The sequence below is a fragment of the Rattus norvegicus genome, chromosome 3 (genome assembly GCF_021556685.1).
Source record: "Rattus norvegicus strain SHRSP/BbbUtx chromosome 3, alternate assembly SHRSP_T2T, whole genome shotgun sequence".
NCBI classification, from domain to species: domain Eukaryota; kingdom Metazoa; phylum Chordata; class Mammalia; order Rodentia; family Muridae; genus Rattus; species Rattus norvegicus.
Window position 1 is genome coordinate 135,534,938 of NC_141536.1, and position 26,633 is coordinate 135,561,570.

General features: G+C 41.6%; 1 long non-coding RNA gene across 1 annotated transcript in view; it reads left to right on the forward strand.

Annotated features, from left to right (window-relative positions):
• The window catches only part of LOC120101462 (uncharacterized), a 314,162-nt gene that overhangs the window by 232,448 nt on the left and 55,081 nt on the right, over nucleotides 1-26,633 (forward strand). The window contains exon 3 of the long non-coding RNA XR_015684677.1: nucleotides 20,532-20,624. This is a non-coding gene — a long non-coding RNA (uncharacterized LOC120101462). The remainder of the gene's footprint in view (nucleotides 1-20,531; nucleotides 20,625-26,633) is intronic.

Here is a 26,633-nt window from a genome sequence, read left to right on the forward strand (position 1 = left end):
CCCATAGTCTAGTTCACTGGGGGTTCAGTCTTAGCAGGACCCAGGGCTTCCCCTTCCACTGGTGCTCTTACTAGGATATTCATTGCTACCTATGGGGTCAGAGTCCAGGGTCAGTCCACATATAGTCTTTAGGTAGTGGCTTAGTCCCTGGAAGCTCTGGTTGCTTGACATTGTTGTACTTTTGGGGTCTCGAGCCCCTTCAAGCTCTTCCAGTTCTTTCTCTGATTCCTTCAACGGGGGTCCTATTCTCAGTTCAGTGGTTTGCTGCTGGCATTCGCCTCTGTATTTGCTGTATTCTGGCTGTGTCTCTTAGGAGTGATCTACATCCGGCTCCTGTCGGTCTGCACTTCTTTGCTTCATCCGTCCTGTCTAATTGGGTGGCTATATATGTATGGGCCACATGTGGGGCAGACTCTGAATGGGTGTTCCTTCAGTCTCTGTTTTAATCTTTGCCTCTCTCTTCCCTGCCAAGGGTATTCTTGTTCCCCTTTTAAAGAAGGAGTGAAGCATTCACATTTTGATCATCCGTCTTGAGTTTCATTTGCTCTAGGCATCTAGGGTAATTCAAGCATTTGGGCTAATAGCCACTTATCAATGAGTGCATACCATGTATGTCTTTCTGTGATTGGGTTAGCTCACTCAGGATGATGTTTTCCAGTTCCAACCATTTGCCTACGAATTTCATAAAGTCGTTGTTTTTGATAGCTGAGTAATATTCCATTGTGTAGATGTACCACATTTTCTGTATCCATTCCTCTGTTGAAGGGCATCTGGGTTCTTTCCAGCTTCTGGCTATTATAAATAAGGCTGCAATGAACATAGTGGAGCACGTGTCTTTTTTATATGTTGGGGCATCTTTTGGGTATATGCCCAAGAGAGGTATAGCTGGATCCTCAGGCAGTTCAATGTCCAATTTTCTGAGGATTCTCCAGACTGATTTCCAGAATGGTTGTACCAGTTTGCAATCCCACCAACAATGGAGGAGTGTTCCTCTTCCTCCACATCCTCGCCAGCATCTGTTGTCCCCTGAGTTTTTGATCTTAGCCATTCTCACTGGTGTGAGGTGAAATCTCAGGGTTGTTTTGATTTGCATTTCCCTTATGACTAAAGATGTTGAACATTTCTTTAGGTGTTTCTCAGCCATTCGGCATTCCTCAGCTGTGAATTCTTTGTTTGGCTCTGAACCCCATTTTTTTTTTTGCAGATGATATGATGGTATTTTTTTTTTATTAACGAGTATTTCTTATATACATTTGGAGTGTTATTCCCTTTCCCGGTTTCCGGGCAAACATCCCCCTCCCCCCTCCCCTTCCTTATGGGTGTTCCCCTCCCAACCCTCCCCCCATTGCCGCCCTCCCCCCATAGACTAGTTCACTGGGGTGAACCCCATTTTTTAATAGGGTTATTTGTTTTCCTGCGGTCTAACTTCTTGAGTTCTTTGTATATTTTGGATATAAGGCCTCTATCTGTTGTAGGATTGGTAAAGATCTTTTCCCAATCTGTTGGTTGCCGTTTTGTCCTAACCACCGTGTCCTTTGCCTTACAGAAGCTTTGTAGTTTTATGAGATCCCATTTGTCGATTCTTGATCTTAGAGCGTAAGCCATGGTGTTTTGTTTAGGAAATTTTTTCCAGTGCCCATGTGTTCCAGATGCTTCTCTAGTTTTTCTTCTATTAGTTTGAGTGTGTCTGGTTTGATGTGGAGGTCCTTGATCCACTTGGACTTAAGCTTTGTACAGGGTGATAAGCATGGTTCGATCTGCATTCTTCTACATGTTGACCTCCAGTTGAACCAGCACCATTTGCTGAAAATGCTATCTTTTTTCCTTTAGATGGTTTTGGCTCCTTTGTCAAAAATCGAGTGACCATAGGTGTGTGGGTTCATTTCTGGGTCTTCAATTCTATTCCATTGGTCTATCTGTGTTTCTGTACCAATACCATGCAGTTTTTATCACTATTGCTCTGTAATACTGCTTGAGTTCAGGGATAGTGATTCCCCCTGAAGTCCTTTTATTGTTGAGGATAGCTTTAGCTATCCTGGGTTTTTTGTTATTCCAGATGAATTTGCAAATTGTTCTGTCTAACTCTTTGAAGAATTGGATTGGTATTTTGATGGGGATTGCCTTGAATCTGTAGATTGCTTTTGGTAAAATGGCCATTTTTACTATATTAATCCTGCCAATCCATGAGCATGGGAGATCTTTCCATCTTCTGAGGTCTTCTTCAATTTCCTTCTTCAGTGTCTTGTAGTTCTTATTGTACAGATCTTTTACTTGCTTGGTTAAAGTCACACCGAGGTACTTTATATTATTTGGGTCTATTATGAAGGGTGTCGTTTCCCTAATTTCTTTCTCGGCTTGTTTCTCTTTTGTATAGAGGAAGGCTACTGATTTATTTGAGTTAATTTTATACCCAGCCACTTTGCTGAAGTTGTTTATCAGCTTTAGTAGTTCTCTGGTGGAACTTTTGGGATCACTTAAATAAGTATCATATCATCTGCAAACAGTGATATTTTGACTTCTTCTTTTCCGATCTGTATCCCCTTGACCTCCTTTTGTTTTCTGATTGCTCTGGCTAGAACTTCAAGAACTATATTGAATAAGTAGGGAGAGAGTGGGCAGCCTTGTCTAGTCCCTGATTTTAGTGGGATTGCTTCGAGTTTCTCTCCATTTAGTTTAATGTTAGCAACTGGTTTGCACTATATGGCTTTTACTATGTCCAGGTATGGGCTTTGAATTCCTATTCTTTCCAGGACTTTTATCATGAAGGGGTGTTGAATTTTGTCAAATGCTTTCTCAGCGTCTAATGAAATGATCATGTGGTTTTGTTCTTTCAGTTTGTTTATATAATGGATCACGTTGATGGTTTTCCGTATATTAAACCATCCCTGCATGCCTGGGATGAAGCCTACTTGGTCATGGTGGATGATTGTTTTGATGTGCTCTTGGATTCGGTTTGCCAGAATTTTGTTGAGTATTTTTGCATCGATATTCATAAGGGAAATTGGTGTGAAGTTCTCTTTCTTTGTTGTGTCTTTGTGTGGTTTAGGTATAAGAGTAATTGTGGCTTCGTAGAAGGTATTCGGTAGTGATCCATCTGTTTCAATTTTGTGGAATAGTTTGGATAATATTGGTATGAGGTCTTCTATGAAGGTTTGGTAGAATTCTGCACTAAACCCGTCTGGACCTGGGCTCTTTTTGGTTGGGAGACCTTTAATGACTGCTTCTATTTCCTTAGGAGTTATGGGGTTGTTTAACTGGTTTATCTGTTCCTGATTTAACTTCGGTACCTGGTATCTGTCTAGGAAATTGTCCATTTCCTGAAGATTTTCAAGTTTTGTTGAATATAGGTTTTTATAGTAAGATCTGATGATTTTTTGAATTTCCTCTGAATCTGTTGTTATGTCTCCCTTTTCATTTCTGATTTTGTTAATTTGGACGCACTCTCTGTGTCCTCTCGTTAGTCTGGCTAAGGGTCTATCTATCTTCCTGATTTTCTCAAAGAACCAACTTTTGGTTCTGTTGATTCTTTCTATGGTCCTTTTTGTGTCTTCTTGGTTGATTTCCGCTCTGAGTTTGATTATTTCCTGCCTTCTACTCCTCCTGGGTGTATTTGCTTCTTTTTGTTCTAGAGCTTTTAGGTGTGCTGTCAAGCTGCTGACATATGCTCTTTCCTGTTTCTTTCTGCAGGCACTCAGCCCTATGAGTTTTCCTCTTAGCACAGCTTTCATTGTGTCCCATAAGTTTGGGTATGTTGTACCTTCATTTTCATTAAATTCAAAAAAGTTTTTAATTTCTTTCTTTATTTCTTCCTTGACCAGGTTATCATTGAGTAGAACATTGTTCAATTTCCACGTATATGTGGGCATTCTTCCCTTATTGTTATTGAAGACCAGTTTTAGGCCGTGGTGGTCCGATAGCACGCATGGGATTATTTCTATCTTTCTGTACCTTTTGAGGCCCGTTTTTTGACCAATTATATGGTCAATTTTGGAGAAAGTACCATGAGGAGCTGAGAAGAAGGTATATCCTTTTGCTTTAGGATAGAATGTTCTATAAATATCCGTTAAGTCCATTTGGCTCATGACTTCTCTTAGTCTGTCTACATCTCTGTTCAATTTCTGTTTCCATGATCTGTCCATTGATGAGAGTGGGGTGTTGAAATCTCCCACTATTATTGTGTGAGGTGCAATGTGTGTTTTGAGCTTTAGTAAGGTTTCTTTTACATATGTAGGTGCCCTTGTATTTGGGGCATAGATATTTAGGATTGAGAGTTCATCTTGGTGGATTTTTCCTTTGATGAATATGAAGTGTCCTTCCTTATCTTTTTTGATGACTTTTAATTGAAAATTGATTTTATTTGATATTAGAATGGCTACTCCAGCTTGCTTCTTCTGACCATTTGCTTGGAAAATTGTTTTCCAGCCTTTCACTCTGAGGTAATGTCTGTCTTTATCTCTGAGGTGTGTTTCCTTTAGTCAGCAGAATGCAGGGTCCTCGTTGCATATCCAGTTTGTTAATCTATGTCTTTTTATTGGGGAGTTGAGGCCATTGATGTTGAGAGATATTAAGGAATAGTGATTATTGCTTCCCGTTATATTCATATTTGGGTGTGAGGTTATGTTTGTGTGCTTTCATTCTCTTTGTTTTGTTGCCAAGACGATTAGTTTCTTGCTTCTTCTAGGTTATAGCTTGCCTCCTTATGTTGGGCTTTACTATTTATTACCCTTTGTAGTGCTGGATTTGTAGAAAGATATTGTGTAAATTTGGTTTTGTCATGGAATATCTTGGTTTCTCCATCTATGTTAATTGAGAGTTTTGCAGGATACAGTAACCTGGGCTGGCATTTGTGTTCTCTTAGGGGCTGTATGACATCAGTCCAGCATCTTCTGGCCTTCATAGTTTCTGGCGAGAAGTCTGGTGTGATTCTGATAGGTCTGCCTTTATATGTTACTTGACCTTTTTCCCTTACTGCTTTTAATATTCTTTCTTTATTTTGTGCGTTTGGTGTTTTGACTATTATGTGACGGGAGGTGTTTCTTTTCTGGTCCAATCTATTTGGAGTTCTGTAGGCTTCTTGTATGCCTATGGGTATCTCTTTTTTTAGGTTAGGGAAGTTTTCTTCTATGATTTTGTTGAAGATATTTACTGGTCCTTTGAGCTGGGAGTCTTCATTCTCTTCTATACCTATTATCCTTAGGTTTGATCTTCTCATTGAGTCCTGGATTTCCTGTATGTTTTGGACCAGTAGCTTTTTCTGCTTTACATTATCTTTGACAGTTGATTCAATGATTTCTATGGAATCTTCTGCTCCTCATATTCTCTCTTCCATCTCTGTATTCTGTTGGTGAAGCTTGTATCTACAGCTCCTTGTCTCTTCTTTTGGTTTTCTATATCCAGGGTTGTTTCCATGTGTTCTTTCTTGATTGCTTCTATTTCCATTTTTAATTCCTTCAACTGTTTGATTGTGTTTTCCTGGAATTCTTCCAGGGATTTTTGCGATTCCTCTCTGTAGGCTTCTACTTTTTTATTAATGTCTTCTTGTGTTTCTCTAAGGGAGTTCTTCACGTCTTTCTTGAAGTCCTCCAGCATCATGATCAAATATGATTTTGAAACTAGGTCTTGCTTTTCTGGTGTGTTTGGATATTCCATGTTTGTTTTGGTGGGAGAATTGGGCTCTGATGATGCCAAGTAGTCTTGGTTTCTGTTGCTTGGGTTCCTGCACTAGCCTCTCGCCATCAGATTATCTCTAGTGTTACTTTGTTCTGCTATTTCTGACAGTGGCTAGACTGTCCTATAAGCCTGTGTGTCAGGAGTGCTGTTTTCCTCTCTTTCAGTCAGTTATGGGGACAGAGTGTTCTGCTTTCGGGCGTGTAGTTTTTCCTCTCTACAGGTCTTCAGCTGTTCCTGTGGGCCTGTGTCTTGAGTTCACCAGGCAGCTTTCTTACAGCAGAAAAGTTGGTCTTACCTGTGGTCCCGAGGCTCAAGTTCGCTCGTGGGGTGCTGCCCATGGGCTCTCTGCAGCGGCAGCAACCAGGAAGACCTGTGCCGCCCCTTCCGGGAGCTTCAGTGCACCAGGGTTCCAGATGGTCTTTGGCTTTTTCCTCTGGCGTCCAAGATGTGTGTGCAGAGAGCAGTCTCTTCTGGTTTCCCAGGCTCGTCTGCCTCTCTGAAGGTTTAGCTCTCCCTCCCACGGGATTTGGGTGCAGAGAACTGTTTATCAGGTCTGCTTCCTTCACGTTCCGGCGGTGTCTCAGGCAGGGGTCCTGCCGCTCCTGGGCCCTCCCCCACGTGAGCCCAGAGGCCTTATACAGTTTCCTCTTGGGCCAGGGATGTGGGCAGGGGTGAGCAGTGTTGGTGGTCTCTTTCGCTCTGCAGCCTCAGGAGTGCCCACCTGACCAGGCGGTTGGGTCTCTCTCTCACAGGGTCTGGGAGCAGAGAGCTCAGGAGGAATTTCTTTTCTGGTGTAACCTATTGGGAATTCTGTAGGCTTCTTGTATGATTATGGTCATCTCTTTAGTTAGGTTAGGGAAGTTTTCTTCTATATTTTGTTGAAGATATTTACTGGCCTTTTAAGTTGGGAGTCTTTGCTCTCTTCTAGACTCTGATCCTTATGTTTGACCTTCTCTTTGTGTCCTGGATTTCCTGGATGTTTTGGGTTAGGAGCCTTTTGTGTTTTATATTTTCTTTGATAGTTGTCAATGTTTTCTCTGGTATCTCTGGGATTCTCTCTTATATCTCTTATATTCTTTTGGTGATGCTTGCGTCTATCACTCCTGATCTGTTTCCTAGGTTTTCTATCTCCAGGGTTGTCTCCCTTTGTGGTTTCTCTATTGTTTCTATTTCAATTTTTAAATCTTGGATGGTTTTGTTCAATTCCTGCACCTCTTTTGTTGTGTTTTCCTGTAATTCTCCAAGGGATTTTTGTGTTTCCTCTTTAAGTGCTTCTACTTATTTACCTATGTTGTCCTGTATTTCTTTAAAGGAGTTATCAATGCCCCTCTTAAAGTCCTTTATCATCATCATGAGATATGATTTTAAATCCAAATCTTACTTTTCCAGTGCATTTGGATATCCAGTATTTGCTTTAGTGGGAGAACTGGGCTCCGATGATGCCAAGTAGTCTTGGTTTCTGTTGCTTAGGTTCCTGTGCTTGCCTCTCGACATCTGGTTATCTCTGGTGTTAGCTGGTCTTGCTGTCTCTGACAGTGGTTTGACCCTCCTGTAAGCCTGTGAGTCAGCACCCCTAGAGTCCAACTTTCTCCCAATGGGATCTGGGTACAGAGAGCTTTGGCACCAGTTCAACTCTAGACACAGGAGGGAACAGGAAGGATCCTGTCCCAGAATGCTCCAGGTTCTTATATCCTGCAGGCTCCACACAGGTCCCTAGGAGCAGAAGTGTAGTCTTACTTCATCTCTCAGGTGTATCAGCACTCCTGGACACTGGCTTTCTCCTGGCGGGATCTGGGTATAGAGAGCTGTGTCACAGAGTCTGCTCTGGGCACAGGTGGAAACTGGAGGGATCCTTTCCCAATCTTCTCTCAGATTCCTGTGTCCGGTGGGCTCCAGGCATGTTCCTCTTGAGCTAGGAATATGAGCAGAAGTGGTGGTCTGCCCTGTGCTCTCAGGATTGTCTCCACTTCTGAGAGTCCCGCTCTCTCCCTATAGGATCTGGGTACAGAGCTGTCCTCAGATTTTAATAGCCACCCTTGCCTTGACCTTCTGTCTCTCCTGACATCTGTGTGACTCTCAGAGAAAACATCAGGCTGTACTAACAGACTCCAAGCTTCCACAAACCCAGGTACTAATATTGTCACCAGACAACATCTGAAGACCATAGTAGAGATTTCCCCATTTTGCAGAGGTCAGCCTGCCTCATGTCCCCACCAATATATCTGGGAAATTCATATATGTATATGATATAGATACAAATGATATACTGATGGATATGGATATAGATATGGATATGATATAGATATAGATATAGACATGGTGTCTTGAATCAAGTATGAATGGCCAGACTCATGTTGCCTAGAATGGCATCTTTCAATACATATATATTATTGAAAGTTGCTGTTCAAGAATAAACTTACATATTTCCTTTGAAGAGAGAGCTAAGCACTGCACAGATGAGGAAAACATTAGCTTTTGGGAAATAGAGTGTTCAGAAAGGGCTTATATCTTTCTCAATACCTTTCTGTAAGTCTAAGATTAGTTCAACATTTAAAGAGAATTTCACATATATTAGGAAAAAGTTCAGAATTGGGGGAAATTTTCAGAGGTGTTTGTATATTTAATCATAGTTTATGACCCAAGGTCAATGGGTATCATATTAAAGACATTTACATTCTTAAAATGAAATAACTAAAGCAGAGGCTCATTGCTTAATTAATCTTTACTTAAAAAGAATTACTTAGTAAACAGTTTCTTTTCATTTATGTTCTGTTTGTTTGTTGGCAGAGGAATACCTCTTTCAATTTTATATAATATTTTAGTGAAAATTAACCCAAACTTTAACATTGGTAATATTTTTTAATGGGGAAATAAAAGGATATGGTTGTAGTGGTTTGAATAGGTATGGTCCCCATAAACTCATGAGTCTGAATTCTTGGTCCATAGGGAATAGCACTACGAGGAGGTGTGGCCTTGTTGGAGTATGTGTGGCCTTGCAAAGGCAGTATGTCACTATGAGGGCAGGCTTTGAGGTCTTAGATGCTTAAGCTACACCCAGTGTGGCACATCATCTTTTGCTGCCTGCTAATCCAAATGTAGAATTCTTAGGTCCTTCTCTAGCACCAGGTCTGTCTGATGCTACCATGATTCCTTCCATGATGATAATAGACTAAACCTCTGAAACTGTAAGCCAGCCCCCATTAAATGTTCTTCTTTATAAGAGTTGTTATGGTCATGGTGTCTCTTCACAGCAATAAAACTCTAAAACAATGATCAAAATATATAGAAATGTTTTTTAATTAAAAAATAAAATTTTAATAAAAATGTGGTCACCATTAAATCATTTTTCAGGCCTTCATTCTATTGCTAGAGCAATAAGAATTATACATTTTTTAAGTTTCTAGAAGAAAAGACTTTCTTCCTGGTTAGAGTGATAAAGAGATCATGGTTGAAGCAACTGTAGCCATTTGGTTGCCATGAGACAAACATGGTAAAAATATTTTAAAGAAATCACAACCCGCAGGCCAGGGGTCTATTGAAAGTAGATTTTGAAGAAACTGGAGCACAAGTAAATAGGGCAAAAAAAAAAAAAGGAGACAAAGTGGAGCAAAGTGGGTTTTACAATTGATCTAAAAAAATAACTTTTTATTTAGATTGTTATATAATATATTTTGATCATATTTTCCCCAACTCCTCAAAAATCTCCCACTTCCCTACCCACCCAACTTCGTTCTCTCTCTCTCTCTCTCTCTCTCTCTCTCTCTCTCTCTCTCTCTCTCTCTCTCTCTCTCTCAACAAACAAAAAACAAAAACCCAAGAAGAACAACAAAAGAAAACAAGATCACAAAAACAAAATAGAAACATACTAAGATGTAAATTGTATATGCATGCATGCATACACACACACACACACACACACACACACACACACACACACACACACACACCATCAACATGGAGTCTGTTTTGTGTTGGGCAGCTACTTCTGGGCATAGGCTCTGTCCTGGAGTGTGGTTGATATGACCAGTGGCACTCAATTGGAGAAAACTGGTTTTTTTCCCTATTCCAGCAGGTATCAATTACAAATAGCTTCTTGGTTAGGGATTGGGCTTTCATCCACTTTCCCAGTCCTGGGATTTTGTCTGATTTGAACATGTGCAAGTCTTGTAAGCATAATCTCTTTTAGTTTATGTGTGCATCAGTCCTGTTTTGTCTGGAAGATACCATTTCCTTGGAGTCATCTACCACCTCTGGCTCTTAACAATCTCCCCACCTTTCCTCTTCCATAGATCCCCACAATTTGATGGGAGTGAGAGACAGTTGTTGAGGAAGACAACCCAGTTGTGGTAGAGTGTTCCAAAGTCTCTCACTCTGAACATTGCCCAGTTATGTGACTCTTTATTAATTACCATATACTGCCAGAAGCTTTCTTGCTGAGTGATATGCCAATCTATTATTATAGCACCATGTCATTAGGAGTTATTTTATCATTAGATATATTTAACAGATTGATCTATCCTCAGGTTCTTGGCCACGGCAAAAGTGTTATGGATGTTTTCCATCTCATGGAACATGTCTTAAACCCAGTTTTTAAAAAGTGATTGGTTAATTCTTTAGTGTATGTGGCTGTATTTCACCAGTAAATCTTACAAGGCAAGTCTCTGTTGTAGGTCACAGGGTTTACAACTGGATAAAATTAATGGTTACTTTTCTCCTCTGGTACCTTCCAGAGACATGCATGCTAGTCAGTAGGGATAAAACTTCTAGTTGGATACCAGCCCATTTTTCCATATTCAATGACACAGTAAGTTTTGCCTTCAGCAGTAAAACCATATCATGGCTGACCATGATTTTGAAGTATTGATAAGCATGAAAACTGTTTCAATATATCTGTGACATGAAAATGCCTGGGTAGACAAAAAAGTAAAATTTCACTAATGCCACCATAATACGCTATCTACATTGGGTACGTTTCATTATAAATAAAAGGGAAGTTGGTTTCCTCCAAATTTATGACCCTGCACCAGAAAGCAGTCTATATAGCAACAGTATATTTTTGCAGTAAGTTATGTAAAGTCGATTCCTATGGTTTTTTTTTTTCATATAAGCAACTTGAAAAGACAGGACACACTGAAGACGAGGCTGCGTCATTTACAGCATTTGGAACTTTCTTGTTCAGATTTCATTTCAAAATGTATTGTTCTACCTGCCTCCCTCCCAAGAGAGAAAGCAAAATAGATCATTCTGCCTTGTGTTTCGTCCAGCTGGTCCCTTAGAGTGGATGCCAATGTGAAATCTATGAAGGGAGAAAGTTGTTTTATAACTTAAGCAAAGAGTATAAATATCCAATAGTCTACTTATATTGAAACCATGCTCAAAAAGCAATCAGAAAGAAGTTCGTACGAATCTGGAGTGCATGTACATGCGTATGATGAGAGGAAAGAATTTTCTTCCAAAAAGAAGCTTTCTGGTCCAGCCTGTATTTCTCAGTAGGGCATTGAATTCGAAAAATTATGTGTTTTGTGCTCTGGCTGAGGTAGCAAAGCCACTTAAGCTCTATTATAAAAAAGGAGCTGGCTGGGCCCTGGTGACATTTCTGATGTCAAAGAAGCATCCAATTATCTTATTAGATTATTAAATGGGTTCTCGTGGAAGGTCTGGATGCCTCAGCCAAGCAATTTACGCATCAAGGTCAGGTTGGAGAAAGAATTATGAAGTGTTCCCTTTCAAATTGTTTCTGAACCCTTCCCTCCTGCAAGAAGAGAGGAGGGACTGCCACAGAATCTCTTGCTCCCTCTGCTCCAGCACAAACCTAGCTCAATGGTATCTTGTTTGGGAGACTGGCTGTTATGCAGAAGTCCCAGCTACTGATATTAGTATTTAGGCTAATCTGATGGAGGCATTTATTTATTTTTCAACTGAGGATTCTTCTTCTCAGATTTGACTCCAGATTGTATCAAGCTCACAAAAGAACTGACCGGCATGGTGACTATGGTAGGCCTGTGAGAGCACTTGTTCCAGTGCCTTTCTTTATCAGTAACTGCTTTACTTCTTGCTGGGATGACCAGCAGCCTGCCCTAGCAGCTCAAAGGCCTCCTAAACCACTCTTGAGGTGAAGGGTCTGGACTGTCTGATGGTTAGTTTTGGTTGTATGGATGGCTAGAAAATTAGTAAAGCACACTTTAGGGAGTGTCTGTTTGGATGTTTCCAGAGATTACTGGCATATAGGTTATCAGACTGAATGGAGAAGTTTCATCTGGAACACAGATGACATTATTCAGTAGTCTAGAAGCCATGATGCAGTGCAAAAGAAGAAAGAGATAGCTGGTGTGTCTCCTGACACACGGCCCTAAGCATGTCCAAGTTTTACTGCTGAGGATGCTCCACTCCAGATTCTTCAGCCTTTGAACATGAACTTATACAAATAAGTGGGTTTCCAGGTGGCTTTCAGGCCTTCAGTATCAGACTGCAAATTTATCATTGGTTCTTCTGGTTCTAAGACTTCAGGCTTCTATGAGCTACTTCCTATTTCTTTGCTTAGAAGCAGCCACAATAGGTTGTGACCCCAGCCACTATATTTCCTCTTCTTTTCATTTTTATTGGTTATTTTTATTTATTTACATTTCAGGTTATTCCCCTTCCCAGTTTCCCCTCCACAAGCCCCCTATCCTCTCTTCTCTTCCTACGCCCCTATGAGGGTGCTCCTCCACCTGCCCACCCACTCCTACCTCAGCACCCTAGTATTCTCCTACCCTGGGTAATCATGCCTCCACATGACCAAGGGGTCTCTCTTAGTGTTGCCAGATAAAGCAAAATGGAGCCATGGGTCCAGATAGAGCCATGTCCCACCCTGTGTACTCTTTGGTTAGTGATTTAGTCCCTGGGAACTTTGAGGAGTCTCGTTGGTTGATATTATTCTGCCTATGAGGTTGCGAACCTCTTCGGCTCCTTCAGTCTTTGCCCTAACTTCTCCATTGGGGTCCCTGTGCTCACTCTGATGTTTGACTGTGTATATCCGCATCTATATTAGTCTGGTGCTAGCAGAGCCTCTCAGGGGACAGCTATACTGGGCTCCTGTCATTTGGCACTTCTTGGCTTCAGCAGAAGTGTCTGGTTTTGATGTCTGCAGATGGGCTTGAGAGCTAAGTGCGGTAGTCTCTGGCTGGCCTTTCCTTCAGTCTCTGCTCCACTCTTTGTCCCTGCGTTTCCTTTCGACAGGAGGAATTCTGGATTAGTACTTTTGAGGTGGGTGGGTGGCCTCATCCCTCAACCCGGGGCCGTGCCTACCCATCCGATATGACTCTGCAGGTTCTATCTCCCCTTCGTTGGGTATTTCAGCCAATGCCCTCCCTGTTGGGTCCTAAGAACCTCCTGGGTCCCTAGCATCTGGGTTTTTCTAGTGGCTACAGAGGGGTTTTTTTTCTCATTCTTCAACCCATGAGAGAACCCATTTTCCCACAACCATCTCAGCTTTTCATCTTATTCAGCTTTGTGATCTTTTATAACATGAACACTCAAATTTATTTTTTGTTTGGGGGTATTTTTGTATGAGTTTTGGGGGGAAAGTTGAAAAGGTTAATTATGTATTTAGGCTATCCTCAGACTTACAGTTTCCTGCTTCACCCTCTAAGTTCAGGAACTACAGAGTGGCAACAGCACTTATTGTTTTGATGCAGGTAAATTAAGCTCAGTTTTTTCATGGATCTCTTGAATGTCCAGGCTTACCGTTTTTAAAGGGCAAAAGTTGCTATGAAAATAAGAGTGCATAGGCACTAGGTCAGTTGTTCTCAACCTGTGGATTGTAGCCCCCATGAGGTCACATAGAGGACATCCTGCATATCAAATGTTTACATTACTGTTCACAACAGTATCAAGTTTACAGTTATGAAGTAGCAACAAAATAATTTTATGGTCATGGGTCACCACAACATGAGGACTTACATTGAAAGGGTCACAGCATTAGGGAGATTGACAGCTACTGGATTAGGTAGTTATCAATGAAACTATCTTTTAAAATAGGCTCTGAACGAAAGAACTGGAAGAGCTTGAAGGGGCTCGAGACCCCAAAAGTACAACAATGTCAAGCAACCAGAGCTTCCAGGGACTAAGCCACTACCTAAAGACTATACATGGACTGACCCTGGACTCTGACCCCATATGTAGCAATGAATATCCTAGTAAGAGCACCAGTGGAAGGGGAAGCCCTGGGTCCTGCTAAGACTGAACCCCCAGTGAACTAGTCTATGGGGGGAGGGCGGCAATGGGGGGAGGGTTGGGAGGGGAACACCCATAAGGAAGGGGAGGGGGGAGGGGGATGTTTGCCCAGAAACTGGGAAAGGGAATAACACTCGAAATGTATATAAGAAATACTCAAGTTAATAAAAAAAATAAAAAAAAATAGGCTCTGAACTAATGAATTGTCAGTCTTTTCACAACATATAAAGAGCTAGATCAGGAGAAATATATCTTACACATTTCTGCAGATGGGTACCATCTTTCTTCTGAAGTACCTGGTGTTCTCAGTTCACTTCCACACCTCAGTTGTACTGCCTGCTCAAGACAGACAGTGGGACACACTTGTGCTCTCCTCCCCTGAATATTAGTATTGGTCATATCCTGATTAGAAACTAGCCACCCTGATTGCACAACTCAAAACTTTTTTTTTCCAGATTCAAGTTGAGTTGTCAGGGCTTACTTAGCATCTGGGTTTCTGCTGAGAGACCAACTTCTCCCAGGGTACCAGTCCTCCTGAGGTCAGCTCTCTGTATGTATCAAGTTCATTTCCCCTCTCTCCTAAAATGACACTTTCGCCCTCAATGCTGGTGATCACACCTAGGACCTTGGCTGCGTTATTAAGTATTCCACCTACAAAGCCAAATCTCCACTTTATATTTTATTTAAATATTTACTAAAATATTTAATATTTATTAAAATTTAAATATAAATCTTTTATTTAAAAGATATTTAGAAAATGCCATCATTCTTGGTTTGTACATACAAATGGAAAGATATGGATTTCTTTCCACTGATGGTGCTCATTGATACCCCATTGTCTTATTTTCTACATTTGTTTCCTCGTGTGTATCTTCTCTGGATGGGAATGCAGAGAGCTTATGTCCCCACTTCCTGGATAGAGAAGCAGCAGCTCAAGTGACAGGCGGTGACATTTACATGGTAGATTTGGTTAAAATGGAGTCATGCTGACATCTGGTGTAGAATTCCTTTGCAGCTACGTGCCAAGGGAATAATGTGTCATGATGACTGTCTTTTCTGTGCTACAACTTGTAGCCAAGGTTACCCCCAACCTAATCACTGAAAAACCCCCAGACCATGTTCCAACAAGACACAATCTGGGAACAGACCCCACACAGACTTCAGCCTTCTCTGAGTCCATTCTATAAGGGCTTTGTGAAATCTACCTACATCTCAGCCTCAAATCTATAATGAAGAGTGACATCAGCCAAAACCTTATTCTTACTCAGGGCAGGGGCAGCTACAGTTTTGTCTTTTTCCCACTATATTTTTGGTTAATGGAATTGGATGATGATGCAAATTAAATATCTGATCAATAAATCTTGCAGTGATCCCAAGGCCATTATTTAGCTCTGTTGTTTAATAAATACAGATTCAGGTCAGAAGTTAACTGTGTAATTGTTGGTCTATCAATAAATATTTGCCTGAGGCTAGTGTAGGGATACATGAGGTCACTGAAGGATATGAGATGCCTCATTTTTAAGGAGCTCATAGCCCAGGCAGGAAGGAAAATCATCACCACATGAAAAGGGCACCACCACACACAGTGTGAACATCTGCAGTTGATTGAGGGGAGAAAACCACTTTCCCCCCAGAGTGGGACTCTGCTGGAAATGCTATAAACATCTTCAGCAAATCGATTCCCACAACTGCAAGGACTGTTGTTTTCCCTTAACACACAGGAAATTCAATAAATAAAAGAGACTTTAACTGGGATCAGGAAAATGATGGGGGTTTCATGTCAGTTCAGAGAGAATGGGATGGCAGAGAGCTGACCCAGGAGGAGGACTGGTGCCCTGAGTAAACTTAGACTCCCAGCAGAAACCCAGATTTAAGTAAGCCTGTCAGCCTGACTTGAGTCTGGGAAAGAATGTTTTTGAGTAGTGCAATCAAGTGAGCACTTAACAGTGATTGATATACTTAAAACTAACACACACACACACACACACACACACACACACACACACACACACACACACACACACGAAAGAAGGCTTGAAATTTCCCCTCAAAGGCTCCACAGGGACATACACAGGGATATTCCACAAGAGGAGAACCTCAGAGTCTGCCATTGTCCTGCTGAAAATTGGGGCAGAAACCACCATGTCTCTATTTTTGCTCAGCGGGTTAAACTTAGTATGTAATAGACAAATCAAAACTTTGAGAATACTTCCATTTTGAATGATGCATGTGTGGGAGGAAGATTCCCACAGGGGAGGAAATGACCACTTCTATGAGTTTCCTTGGCTCTGTGCATAAGTCATATGAGGATAGTCAAGAGTAACTAGTTATATCTAGAGATTCAGGATGGTAATTCTCAACTGTGATAATTTTTTTCCTCCAATGGGCATTTCACAATGCCTGGAGACATTTTTTTTATTAACTTGAGTATTTCTTATATACATTTCGAGTGTTATTCCCTTTCCCGGTTTCCGGGCAAACATCCCCCCTCCCTCTCCCCCTCCCCTTCCTTATGGGTGTTCCCCTCCCAACCCTCCCCCCATTGCCGCCCTCCCCCCACCAGTCTAGTTCACTGGGGGTTCAGTCTTAGCAGGACCCAGGGCTTCCCCTTACACTGGTGCTCTTACTAGGATATTCATTGCTACCTATGGGGTCAGAGTCCAGGGTCAGTCCATGTATAGTCTTTAGGTAGTGGCTTAGTCCCTGGAAGCTCTGGTTGGTTGGCATTGTTGTACATATGGGGTCTCGAGCCCCTTCAAGCTCTTCCAGTTCTTTCTCTGATTCCTTCAACGGGGGTCCTATTCTCAGTTCAGTGGTTTGCTGCTGGCATTCGCCTCTGTATTTGCTGTATTCTGGCTGTGTCTCTCAGGAGCGATCTACATCCGGCTCCTGTCGGTCTGCACTTCTTTGCTTCATCCATCTTGTCTAATTGGGTGGCTGTATATGTATGGGACACATGTGGGGCAGGCTCTGAATGGGTGTTCCTTCAGTCTCTGTTTTAATCTTTGCCTCTCTCTTCCCTGCCAAGGGTATTCTTGTTCCCCTTTTAAAGAAGGAGTGAAGCATTCACATTTTGATCATCCGTCTTGAGTTTCATTTGTTCTAGGCATCTAGGGTAATTCAAGCATTTGGGCTAATAGCCACTTATCAATGAGTGCATACCATGTATGTCTTTCTGTGATTGGGTTAGCTCACTCAGGATGATATTTTCCAGTTCCAACCATTTGCCCACGAATTTCACAAAGTCGTTGTTTTTGATAGCTGAGTAATATTCCATTGTGTAGATGTACCACATTTTCTGTATTCATGCCTTTGTTGAAGGGCATCTGGGTTCTTTCCAGCTTCTGGCTATTATAAATAAGGCTGCGATGAACATAGTGGACCACGTGTCTTTTTTATATGTTGGGGCATCTTTTGGGTATATGCCCAAGAGAGGTATAGCTGGATCCTCAGGCAGTTCAATGTCCAATTTTCTGAGGAACCTTCAGACTGATTTCCAGAATGGTTGTACCAGTCTGCAACCCCACCAACAATGGAGGAGTGTTCCTCTTTCTCCGCATCCTTGCCAGCATTTGCTGTCACCTGAGTTTTTGATCTTAGCCATTCTCACTGGTGTGAGGTGAAATTGCCTGGAGACATTTTTGCATATCTTAACTAGAAAGAGGAAGAGGCTACTGGCACCCAGTGGAATGAGATGAGAGAGAGAGAGAGAGAGAGAGAGAGAGAGAGAGAGACTATGAGCACCCTATACTATACTATACTATCCTGTTGTAACTATTCATGCTGACAAAATGATGAGTAGGGTCCAAACTAAGAAACCCTTCTCTACGGTTATCTGAGTAGAATTTAAACTATTTCCATGCCAGATACTATATGAAATGCAGCAAGAATTCTCAGTCTGCCAGTGATACAGATGGTTTGAAGGATTCCTCATATTTTTAAACACTATTTCTGGACCCCGGCAATCATCTGAAGTGCATCATAAAACTCAATTGAAAGACTCTGTGGTATTGTTGATTATAGTAAACCATTCAGTCACTGTGAGAAAGATACAGACTGTGAGACTAGCCCAAGCTTCATCCCACAGTCTCCGCATGTGAGAAGCACTTTGTCTGTGGTTCTGGCATGTACAAAATGATCCCTGATTCCCCTGCATTACACTTAACTCCTAGGTGCATGCACAGCAACCACAGACAATGTTTCAGCAGAGTGTCAGTGAAGGAGAGAGGGACAAATGGAACAATGGCTTCAGGGCAATGTGGTTCTACAAGTGTATTAAGGGTTAATAATTTTTGAAAGTTAAAACGATAATTTACCAAATGAAAAATGAACACGTATCAAAGGTTTTATTCAACTCTTCAATTAGTGAAGGAACTAGTAAGACTTCATCAAAGAGTCTGGGGTAAACCCCAACAAACATCGAAAATACTTAATCTGGGAAATCAAAGATTCTAGGACAAATTTATAAATAATACCAAATTGGCATTTTTCTGCAGAGTTCAGAGAAGGGAATTTCAAAGTCCTTATCCAAGACAGAAATTGTGTATCCATGGATAAATGTCTTTATTGGTACTATAAGTTATCAACAACTAAGTTGATAAGTTACTCAAAGACAATGAATGGTCCAGAGCCCAGAAGAGCCAGACAAACAGGAAAGATATATTTAGATGATGCTTGACTTCTGTAGAAGATATTTCAAAAGGTTTGGTCCATGTCAAAGTTCTTGGCAATTTTCCTTACAGAGGTTTTTGTTATTGCTGCTTACAAGGCTATTATGATCTGTTTTTCCTAGTTGGAATAAAGGAGAAAATTTGTCACATCAGGGAGGGGAGAAGAAAATACAGAGTTAGCAATAGGGCTCCAACATGGTTACTGCTCCTGCTTAGGGGTGATCTCACCATGGAGTGATATGTCCACCAGGATGCTGTTCCTGGAATCCAAGATGACTACAGGTTTTGGACAATGAGTAGAGATGAGATGTTCAGGCACCTTTTCAAGAATAAGACATTGTAAAAAGCCAAAACCCTGGCAGTTAGATATCTCAGTTACTCTATTTTTGTGCCTTCAGCCTTGAACAGATATAAGACAAATTAGGTATCATGAGCTTTTATACAAGCACTTATCAAATGATTAACATGTGACAAGCCAAACAGTCTCTAAGCAAAAGCGAAGGAGACAGACAAAAACATGAAGGCAGAGACCAGAGAATTTTATCCTGCTTTGATTTCCCTGAGTCCCTGAGCAAAGAGTAAATGCTTTACAGCAAAAGCCACTTCTAAGGACCTGTTACCGTTCCTCAGGGAAATAATAAAGGAGGAAACAGACTGAGGATAAAATGCAGAAAATGGATGTTAGACATTTAGTGATGCCAAGAAAAGTTAAATGACCATCCTTAGAGATTAGAAAAGGATACAACAGGGAGATTTGGTGAAATGAGATTGGAATCAGTGAATTCCAGCTGTCATGTATGTGAATGACTTTATAATACAATCAGAGTCACTGGCAAAGGGACAGACACTTAGTTCACTGAACACAATAGAAAAACAGACACAGACTCACAGAAAGAAAGACACAAAAATCAGCTCTATGGGTTAAAGACAGTTTAAATAACAGTTTTAGAGTCATTGGACACCCAGAGACAAAATACTTCCTTCCCTTTATGAAAATTAACAAGTATCACAGAGTTAAACATGAAACATACAACTATAAGCCTCTTGAAAGAGAATTTTTAGGTTTTTTAGGTGAACGATTCTTAGAGATGACATTAGCTTAGAAGTAAGAACACTGGGTATATCTGATTTCATCAAAACTAGTAGGCCTTTTTTTCTGTTAAAAAGAGTAAAAGACATACTTAGGCTTGGAGTTGGGGTACTCAGTGGAGAAGAGACTTGCTGAGCATGGGTGAGGACTTGAGTTTGAATCTCCAGAATCGAGGTAAAGTCAGGTATGCACCTGAAACCCCAATGCTCCCACAGTGAGATGACTGGCAGAAGCTTGTTGGACAGCAATGAACAACAAAGAGGCCCCAACACATACACACACACACACACACACACACACACACACACACACACACACACACACAAACACCAGAAACTTTATTGACCAAAAGGAAATGTTTAAATAACAGGTATAACAAATGGTTAGTATGCAGAATAAATAAAAAAAACTTGAAGAACTAAATAATCAATTATAAAATGGGGGAAATACAGAAACAAACATCGATTTAGGGGTGGAAAATAGGTGGGAAGTTAATGTGGTTCAACACATATAATTTTCTTGAAATGACACATTTAAAGAATGGAAAGGAAGCAATGGAGTGGGAGGGAAGCTGGTGGGGTCATAAAGAGGCAACAGGAAGGATCCTTGTGGTAATAGAACTTTTCTGAATCTGATAATGTCAATGTCATGCGCTGGTTGTGACTTGTACTGTGTCCCTAAGAGATGTTTCTGGGAATTCATTGGAAATGCTTCACAGGACCTATTATTTCTTATAAACATATATGAATCTACAATTATCCCAAGAGTTGTTTAAAAATTTTAAAAGTTAGATGGATGTGGCCTCCATCCCAGCCATTGGTCCTTGGGTATTGGTCTTGGTTAATAGAATTGTCTGTTTTCTGACTGAGTTGTGATTTTTTTTTTAGAGAAGAAGATGAAAAGGAGTTGAAGATTAGCAGGGAGGAGTCCTGAGATGATTGCCCAGGCAGGAGAATGAAAAAGTGTAGGAGAGCTGAAAAGTAAGAAAATAGGGGTTGCTAAAATTTCTTCCCTGGGGGGAAACATAAGATCCTCCTTCTCCTTATCCTCCTCCTCCCCCTCCTCCTCCCCCTCCTCCTCTTCCTCCTCCTCCTCCTCCTCCTCCTCCTCCTCCTCCTCCTCCTCCTCCTAAGGTTGCAACAATAAAACTACACACCATTCCACCAATGTTCACTCTGGAGAGCCATTGAGTTTATTGGGCTTCTTTATAGAGCACAGGTGGGGGTTACTTATAGAATTGTGAGTGTCCCTCCCCCTCAACAGGCTGCATCTGGAAAGCCTTCACCCACTAGGGAGGAGGACCTCCCTAGGACCCCATAGGACATAGATGAAGGTTCCTTGCCCTAGTGTTTTGTAACCTATATATTCTAACCCTACTCCTGGCCCAGGCCATGTGCAATAAAGCATAACTGCACACAACAGATGGTAGAGAGCAGTTGGATACTCACATGAGGGTCTAGTGACTATTGCCCCTCCCCCACAGTAGGGTATAAACAGCCAACAAGACCAGGTGGAATGATCTTGCAAGAAGGAATAACTGACATCCCCAAGATGTTGGTGATTTGGCTCAAAGGACATTACCTCAAATAGTTGAACTTGGGGCCCTTGCATATAGAGGTAACAGTGTGAATGAGTTTGGGTGAGAAGAACATATTGATTGACTTGAGAATAGTGTGCTCAAACCTGAGATTTTGAGATGATGGTGCTGTGCTGTGATTACTAATGGATATATTTGAAATGGTCAAGAAAATCACATATTAGGATGTCAAACTGATAAGAACCAAGTAGCTGGACCATTTCCTTGTACTTTTAAATTGCCTTCAAGGTGAAAGAACATATTTGCTACAGACAGAGTTAGGTAATACTTTGTGATACTTTTTTTTTTGCTTGGGGTGGAGTGCTTGTGTAGAATTGTAATTAAAAATGGAAAAGATACCTACTTCCCTCAGTCCTGGTGAGTGACAGAAAAGAAGAGACCATTTGGAGTACCTAGGTTCCAAGTGTGTTCCCAGACCAGGAACTAGAACAGGACCTGGGGACTTGTCTGCTTTGATATCCCTAGGGCTAGAGCCCCAGAGTCTGTGTTTCACCTGTGATGACACAGCTGAAACCTGAACACCTCTGGCTGAGATCAGCATTTCTAGAGCCACAACTGACGAAGGCAACATGAAGAGGAGTGATGACCAGAGGGGGTTTACAGACCCTTGGTGGAGACCTACTCTCACCAGTGTTCATAAATCCACCATCTCACTGGAGCCCAGACAGAGCAAAGTGGGAGGAAAGAGTGGAGAGAGCGGAGAGAGTCACGGTGAAGTGAGTGAAATGTGAGAGATGGAAAAGTCTTCTACCATTGCACCCAGGGAATCTTGTAGATGTGGCACTCATGCAAAGACCCAGCTTTGTATCAGAGGGCTAAATACTATGTGCTAATGCCCAATGGGGAAATGAAGAACCCACTCCAACCTAAGACAGGAAGCAACAAATCCCATGTCTTCTGGATCCTTAAGAAATTCACTCTCTTAACATACTGTTTCCTTTCAAGAAAAACTGGCATTTTATGTATTTACATGAAATAGCCTGATTTTTAAAGACTGGTAACCATATTTTAAAATATATGAAACATTTCACAGGGCGTAACAGGCACAAGCCATTGGCATGGCTCCAATAGCTCAAGAAATAATAGCAACAATTGACAAATGGGATTGAACTAGAAAGCTTCACACAGCAAAGGAAACAATCAGCAGAGGGAAGAAACAGCCTAACCAACAAACAAGAGACAACGTATAAGGATTCAAAAAAAATTAACACAGAGATACTGTATTTTAGCAATTATTATTTGATATGTAACAAAGGAACATTTGCCTAATGTTTTGAAAGAAGATGAATGATAAGGAAAAATTATAAGACCTTTCATCAAAGCAGACACTGTTTTTCCCTGACCTCCGCATCCTATTCCTGTAGTCCTCTTAGGCTCCACTCTTCCCCATATCCCTCTAACAAAGGGTCTATACTACATCTTCTCCTCTGCTTTGCACCATCAGGAACTTCTGGCCACAAGCTTCCTGAAGATATAAAAATAGCTTCTCCCAATACCATGCTGTTCATATTCTATTCTTATGCTCCCAGGGGTCTTTGCAAACCCAAAGATCCAACTGATAATTCAAAATGGTGTTCTTACTCTAAAAGCAGAGGGATGTCTTTACTCTAGTGTCACTGTACATATTTAACAGGATACAATTGTGGATGGTGCTGTAGTTAAGCTTTTTAGTGTCCCCTAAAGCTTTATGTGACAAAGGTTATCTCTTCATAATGGGGCTATTGGGAGGTGGAAGAGCCTTTAGGAGGTGGTAACTAGTGGGAAGACTGAGTCATTGTAGGTCTTGATGGAGATATTTGGATCCATTCCTTCTGTTTGTTACTTCCTGGCAACGAAGTCAGTGTCTTTGATCTGCCATGAGACACTGCCAATGTGTGCTGTTTCACCATAAGCCAAACAATGGGACCAGTCAACCACAGATTAACCCCGCCCAAACTGTGAACCCAAATTGACCTTTCTTTTAAGTTGATTTTCCCAGGTATTTGTTACAGTTTCTGAAATTTTACTATATTAGTTACTTCTCTCATTACTTTGAAAGGATATGCGTCAGAAGCAACTTCAGCCCAGAGAAGTTTATCTTGACTTGTGGTACTGATGTGAGAGCCCATCCTGGCAGGGCAGGCATATGCAAAGCAGCTTGATCCATGATGTTAGAGGTGCACATCTAACCATATGTCATCAGATAGACATAACATAGGAAGCTAAATCAGGGTTGGAGGTGCACTATAACCTTCCAAGGTTTATTGCCTCTGGTAGCCTGTGTCTGTTGGATATGCTGTACCTCCTAAAGGTTCCACAGCCTTCCAAAACAGCACCACCAGCTAGGGACCAACTGTTCAAACACAGGAGCCTGTGGGGGACATTTCAGACTCAAACAATAACACCGAGTAACACACAGGAGAGAAGAAATCTGACCTTTATTTTCACAAGTCTATAACTGAAATTTGGCAACATGAATCAAGGCAGCTGCCATGGCTTTATTATCAGGATCTTTTACTGTATCTCCATTAGAAACTAGAGATGTTTTTGTATCAAAAGGTATGTGTAACCCTACCTTGAAATCCATTTATATAACCTTCTGTGTTGAAATCACAAAAATAGCCATGGCTGTCACTGGAAGCCATCTTGATTGACAGAGTGCACACATATCCCTATACATACACAGCTGGGTGCTTGTATTCAGTGGTGCTGCATGTTTTCTTTTCAAGTGTCTAAGAGCATTCCTTGGAACAAGGAGCCAGAGTGATTGCCAGACTGCCCAAGGAGTGCAAGGCCCAAAGAAAGCTGTAGACCTCACATACATGACTAACCACCACCTGCCCTTAAATTAGGACAGCACAACCCTACTGTTGAGGTTTCTTGGAGACATCTTTGCTGTCAGGTCTGGAAGATACTATGTAGCAGCACAGGTCCTGATCTTCTGGCTTTTAGAATTTGTCTGCCCCTCTACCATAATTTTTCCTAAGCCTTAGGTATAAAGGTGTCAGGTGCATGAGATGGACTAGGCTCCCCAAGCTCAATTATGCTCCACACTCTGACCAGCTGTGAATCTTTGTAGTAGCCTCCATCTGCTGCAGTAAAGAAGCTTCTCTGATGAGGTGTGAGAGCCATACTTGCCTGGGCATTAAGGAAAGTATTTAGAATACAGGTAGAAATTATATCGGTTTAGGAAAATGGCAGCAGTAAGTTCTCCTCTAGTGACAACACCAGTAGACATGCCATTGTGGATGGAAGAAATGTCATAAGGTCTCACTCCTAGATGAAGAGCTATAGCAAATCAATGGCTGAGAGAGAGAGAAACAGAGAGAGGGAGAGAGAGAAGCAGAGAGAGAGGGGGAGGGAGGGAGGGAGGGAGAGAGAGAGAGAGAGAGAGAGAGAGAGAGAGAGAGAGAGAGAGAGAGAGAGAATCAGTTTTCTTCAGGGACAAGCTCCATCACAGGTTATTTAATCCCAAGTAGTCAGCCTTAAACACATATATGTAAGAGAAACATTAAATTGAACAAGTAAATTCTATACATTAAGGGACACACACACACACACACACACACACACACACACACACACACACACTCAAGCACACCAATCCTAATTTTAAAAGAAGAGGCCACGAGTTTGAGAGAGGGTGGAAGGCAAACACAGGAGTTGGAAAGGAAGAAGGAGGTATGGATATATGATTAAATGTAGTACTTGTATATGAAATTTTCAGCCCTCCTTTTTTTTTATTAACTTGAGTATTTCTTATATACATTTCGAGTGTTATTCCCTTTCCCGGTATCTGGGCAAACATCCCCCTCCCCCTCCCCTTCCTTATGGGTGTTCCCCTCCCAACCCTCCCCCATTGCCGCCCTAGTTCACTGGGGGTTCAGTCTTAGCAGGACCCAGGGCTTCCCCTTCCACTGGTGCTCTTACTAGGATATTCATTGCTACCTATGAGGTCAGAGTCCAGGGTCAGTCCATGTATAGTCTTTATCAGCCCTCCTTTTAATTTAACAAATTTAGCACAATTGGTATCCACTGTCAGCCACCAGTTAAAGGCACATTATAGACTTCAAGCTGAACAGACGAAAGGGAAGCTGCTTGCATTAGCTTCCTCAGCAGCACAGACTTCATCTCAGTTTTTTCTGTAATCCAAAGTGTCTACATCTGTCTCTAACACACTAGTCACCTTAAGGACCAGCATCCCATATCCACCACTATTCAGCATATAGTATGGTATCCACACACAGTCCAGTGGGGTGACAGAAGAACAAGGTTGTGATGTCCTTTTGGGAAAACAAAGAAGACAGAGTAAATATAGGAGATAATTGAAAGTCAATGACAGGAGGTTAACTGTCAGTGGTCAGGTAAATGAGAATACTTATACAGTTAGCCCACCCTCCCTGAGGAGAACTTGGGAGGATAAGCCCCTATGACAGAGACAGCGAGGAAGATTAGGACATTGGAGAATTTAGACAAATAATATCAAGGCAACACTAACAATTAAAGTAAGGAAGAACTCTGGAAGAACAGACATTCTCTAAAAGAGTCCCCCAAACCCCGGAAATCAACGCCCCTCATGATCACCCTACCTAGCATGGAATACTGTGTGACAGCTTTGTTTATGAAGTAGACTTAATAGCAAGATTGACTAACATTAGTCTGAGCAAGTGGGACTATCATGAAGCTGTGCATCTGGAGTGCTCAGTTCATGGAAAAGCCTTAGGCTTCTCTTCTGCTGACCAGGCTAAGAAAGAATTGAGAACAGAGGCTCCCCAGGAAACCACATGCCATCAAGGAAGCACTCCAGTACTGGCCTATGGGCTTGGGAGGAAGCACACACCCTGGGTCAGCTATCCCTTGTCTAGGAATGGCACAGATCCAATGTAGAACAGCCTGCGTATGCAGGAAAACATATCTCAGGCACTTTTAATACCCTGGGCAGCCATCACCACTCTTTTCTTATCTAATTCCTTTTCAGGCTCTGGTAGTCCTGCCAGGCACCGGTTATGGATTAACACTGTTGGCCTTTTAGACTTCTGAATTGAAAAGTACAATGTGGCACACAAAGAAAGGGTTGGGTTACACAAGTCTGTTTGTTCTAGAAACTCAAAACACATTTCCCATAGAAACAATGGCGATAAGGCAGAAAAGCGAGATGACCTCCTCCCTCCTCCCTTCTCCCTCCTCCTTCCACTCTCCACCTAGAAAAGATTTAGTCTGACCTTTGCAAGACAGTAGTACTATTTCACTGTTAAGTTGTTCTTGAGATAATGTATTTTACCTTGAACTTCAGATGCTAAAGCCTTCCTAAGCATTAAGTTTTTTGCTCTTTTGTAAATGAGAGACAGCTTGCATGGGGGCTGAGGGACTGCTTAATTAAAAGAACACAGTGGGGAGGATGGGGGGGTACCAA